The 5044-nt window shown below is 28.7% G+C and overlaps 1 protein-coding gene across 2 annotated transcripts in view; it reads right to left on the bottom strand.

Annotated features, from left to right (window-relative positions):
- Positions 1-5044, bottom strand: part of raw — a 328767-nt gene that overhangs the window by 239138 nt on the left and 84585 nt on the right. The gene's annotated exons all lie outside the window — the stretch shown is intronic.

Raw genomic sequence — 5044 nt, 5'->3', positions numbered from 1 at the left:
TATATATAATAGTATTATTTACATATACTTTATCTTTTCATATACATATTTTTATAGGAAATTCATTTTTAAAGGAGTAATAAAGTCTTTAACGGGGACTGTCCGTACTTTGGTTCACTCAGAGTTCGCTTATCTGCTTCTGTGTTACTTCTACCTTCCTTATCTCGTCTACCCATCTTCCTCTTTGTCTGCCTCGGTGCCTTCTCACATCCAAGGGGATCCACTCTGTTAGTTGTTTCTTAGCCCGGTTTTCGTCGTTCTTCCTCATTATTATCTGTGACCTCGGTATATTTCCTTATTGCTAGGCTACTGATATTTCTCCATAGCTCTTTGGCATGTTTGAATCTTTTTCTCATGGCGCTTGTTCAAGGACCATGTTTAATAATGATCCTTACTTTGTCATAAATCAAGTCATCCATCAGGACCAAATGTTCCGTCTGTTGCCGATTTGGCCAGAACCAGATACCAATCCTAGTGATCATGAAAAGAAGATGGCCCCGCGATTTTCTTCTCAAGTAACATTATTGAAGTTTTATCAATGTGTAGATTACGCACATGTTTAGGACTAATAGCAAATTTACTATTTGTGTATAATAGTATACAGTTGTAAATAACAATATATAAATTATTAAAAAAAAAATTACTATTTTTTTTTTTAAACTGTACCTCATGATTGCAAGATTGAATTAAAGTATTTCAACTGTTAGTTAACCAAAGAACACGCATTGAACATATCGTATTTTAGAAATATAATAAAATTATATTATAATAAATGGTATTTCTAACTGTAAGTAAATAATGTATTGACAATCAAAAAATAGTTTTACATCACATCATAGTAATATTGCGAAATAAACAATTATCGAGGTTTGGGCAACCACTCGATAACTCTGACATGATTCAAGTGTTAAGGAATTTGAGTGTCGAAATTTATGATTGTACCGCAAGGTATTTTTTATATCAGAAACAATCAAATATGATAGAAGGACTAAAATTGATTAAAATATCATTTTAATCACTTATCTCAATTTGATAATGGGTCATTTAATTGTAGATTGTTGAAACATTAAGTCATTTTAAACAAAATCACTGTCAGCAAATACGGAAAAATCACATGGAAACGTTCATCTTTAAAAATATTCAATCAGTTTGTAAAATAATACAACATTTATTAGATACGTGAGCTATTGTATTATAATTTATTAAAGTTATGTGTTCTACTGGATGATCTTCATTGATGTAATTAGATATTATGTATTAATGTATTAATGTAATTAGATTGTATTTGCTATATTGTCATGTTGCTGTACAATTCGAAGTTTTTGCAAGTCATACATTAGCCACTCAAAACCATATTAAAAATGACTTCCTGCCCCACAGTATCCTTTCATAATACCGCAATTACTCCTGTCGAACAGATCCATTACTTAGTACTACGTCTGGACAAATGACTAACCTGGAATCCACACACAAGACTGAAAATACAAGAAACTGTTCTTCGATTCTGACTATTACAACATTTACTAGACAAACGGTCTAAACTTCCAATCCATTACAAAAGACTGATCTATATGGCTATGATAAGGCCTATATGGACACACGGAGTTGAGCTTTGGGGCTCCAGTAAACCATCAAATTCCTCTCCCATCTTAGTATCCTTACAGTCCAAAATCCTTTGTAAAATCCTCAATGCTCCTTATTTCGTTACTAATAAAACCATCCATAAAGACCTAATTGTTCCATGTTTCCGAGTTGGCAAGAACCAGATACCAATCCAATCCCTCGCTAAATCAATGTTGTTTGTTATGTCTAAGTGACGTCACCTATGAAACCACCTGGGCGGCTAGCAATTTCCTTTAGAAAATACTCAGATTAAACATTTAGTTAAAACTGGCTAGAAGCGATCCAAAATTATTATCGATCTAAATATTATATAATATTTTTGTATATAATATACATTATAATGCAGGTTACAAATTGTAAGATATTAGAGGGTATTTTTATATCGAAATACTACTTAAAGTAACTAAAAACGTATTGATTTTGTCATATAGAGCATTATATACGTAAATAAGTTATTATGTATTATTATTTAAATAAATAGGTAATAATTTAAAAACAGCAAAACAGTGTGACTCCCTAAATCGGTATTTTTTTTTATGTCCAGATGACGTTATTTATGAAACAATTATGGCGACTAGCGTTTTCCTTCTTTTGGTTCACAGAAAATTTTAGTTTTTAATACAAAAAATAATTATCTATCTATATTAATTTAACATATATGATTGGGTTTGAATTATTGAATTACAATAATATTAACATTATTAATTTTTATTTTCTATGCCGTCAAATTCCAAATTATTACTTCATGATAATACACAGTCCTATGTTTGTTGTAAACTATTTACAATAGAACCTAATATGAACTTGGTGTATGAGACAATATTTCTTGTGTAAATATAACAATTTATTTAATTTACGACGTTTCGGGGATAGTCCCCATCTTCAAGTTGATGATTAACTATTTTATATATAATGTATAATTATTTCCTTAATTTATCATTACTTGCTAATATTAAAACATATTATTGTCAATTATTAAGTAAAATACTTTTTTATTTTTTCCTATATATAGGAAGGTAATTATTCTCCTTGAAAAATGTATAATAGTTGATGTTATAAAAAATATGGTTCAGATTTAAGCCACTCACTATTTTCATTGTTTGTCATAATGTTCAATTTGTAGATTGCAATTTAATTTTTTAGACACTACTTGCATATATTATATTATACATATCTTCTTACCTACATGATATTATATTTCATCTGTCACTGTTTTCAATTTACTACCATACAATTCCACAAATATCAATCAATTAAAATTTTATACTATTCAATTATCAGTAACCAATTTTTTATCATTTATGATTTAATTCAATATTTTGTATAATTCTAAATTTGTAAATTTTCAATTGTTTGTTACTCTAAATGTTGTTGTTATCTCTTTTGTTCTATAGCCCTGATGAAGACCTGAAACTCAGGTCGAAACGTCGGCATAAAATAAATAAATATGGTTTTGTTTATTTATGTTGTTCTTTGCTGACCGCACCCCCCGACAAACTTCTCCAAGCATTAATCTACGGTCAACTATCTACACCTCATTAAAAAGTTTTTTATTTAATAATTGACAATAATATATTTTAATATTAGCAAGTAATGGCAAATTAAGAAGTTAATTATACATTATATATAAAATATTTAATCAGCAACCTGAAGATGGGGAATAACCCCGAAACGTCGTTGTAAATGAAATAAATTGTTATATTTAAACAAGAAAGATTGTGTCATTCACCAAGTTCATATTAGTTCTATAAACTCTTCCATTAGAAGATCATTAATTTAAAAATTAGAACCTATTTATAAACAAGCAAGGTGAAAATTCATGAGTCATTTGTCATTCTATCAATTTTTTAAAGAATTTTATCTAGTTTTCAATATGTTCTTTGATTTATTAAAATATGTTATTGTCATTCATATGTACTAATTTCTTGTAACATGCCATTTACCTGAATATCGTAAATATATATAAAATAAATCAAAAATTGTATCCTTATTAGTCTCAAAACTTATTATTTCAACAGTCCAACGTTTCGGCCATTTCAGCCATCCTCAAGGACATCTAAATATTTAACAGCTTATATTATATATTCATTTTTAACACTTATAATAACAAAATTATCACTAAATAATATAACATACCTTCAATTATAAATTCTTTCTCACATTAAATTTTAAAATTTGTTTTGCATGCTATTCTGCCCAGATCATTCATTATAAGTTAAAAACCTATTAAAAAGTAAATTATTAGAGAGTCATATTTATTATTAATAAGCTTAAGTTTAGTTACCTATTTTTTTATTTAAAATCATAAATATCTAAATCTTCTTATTTTAAAATTATCCACCAAATCACTACCATTTAAAAAAAAACATTTATAACCTCCCACTCACACAGGTCAGCCTTGTTTTAAAATTAATTTAAATTGCATTTTTGTCTCAATTTAGTATTTATTCCAATTCTCAAAATTCCATATTAAAATTAATTATAATAGTAACAAATTTCTCCAATATTTTTATAAATTTATTTTGCTTAAATTCTCTGCATAATGTTGGTTTAAATTCCTAGTATCTGTTTTAAAATTAACTGTGTAATTGATGTTCTCTGATATATAAATTGACTCAAGTATTTTTCTTTTGAACAAATTGTTTTCTTTATGTAAAATTATGGTAAATATATTTTGGTCAAAGGTCCTTAAGTGAAAATATTTCACTAACCACTATCATCACGTATATTAGTTTTTGGTTGATCATAAAAAAAATGAAGCAAAGCGCAACTACAAAATATCTTCGTTATTAATCTTTTCCTTAGTTTCCTGTCCTGGAAGGGGATAAGGAAGATCTCCAACTTCTTAGCTACTCCTTTCCGTCTCCCAACGAGTCACCTTTGTTGGGCTCACTCATCCTTTTAGGAACCTTAAGGTAACCCTTATGTAACTATCTTCCTACCGCATTGGAATGCTTACTAGATTGCTCATCTCCTTTATCGCTCAAGGTAAAAACGAAGACTCCACTCTTCCTATAATTAGTATTCAATTAAAGTTTTTTACTAGGTAGCCAACTTGTAACTAGATCATACGGTGTGAAGATCCATTGGTATGCAGATTGCCTTCGAAGCCCGTAAATTCCTCAAGGAGGTGCAACAGCAGACAAGGAAATGCAATTTAAATGAGTATTGAGTGGGGGAAATGCAGTTTATACATAGTAATAGTACGTAAAATTTTCGAATTACGGATTTAAACTGAAGAAGGAAAAAAATCCGTTATTTTACCCCAATATTTTATTACTTTAATAAAAACTATGTATAATTACTTGTCAAAATTGATGAGTCTGCCAAGTATCAGTAGGGGGAACATAAAATAGGGTAGGGAATGCAGAATTACATATCTTCCATATCTTCCATTTACCCAACGCACACACACACATAT

The sequence above is a fragment of the Halyomorpha halys genome, unplaced genomic scaffold (assembly GCF_000696795.3).
Source record: "Halyomorpha halys isolate HHAL.00 unplaced genomic scaffold, Hhal_1.1 Scaffold174.1, whole genome shotgun sequence".
Lineage (NCBI taxonomy): Eukaryota > Metazoa > Arthropoda > Insecta > Hemiptera > Pentatomidae > Halyomorpha > Halyomorpha halys.
This window is presented reverse-complemented; position numbering and strand designations above follow the sequence as displayed.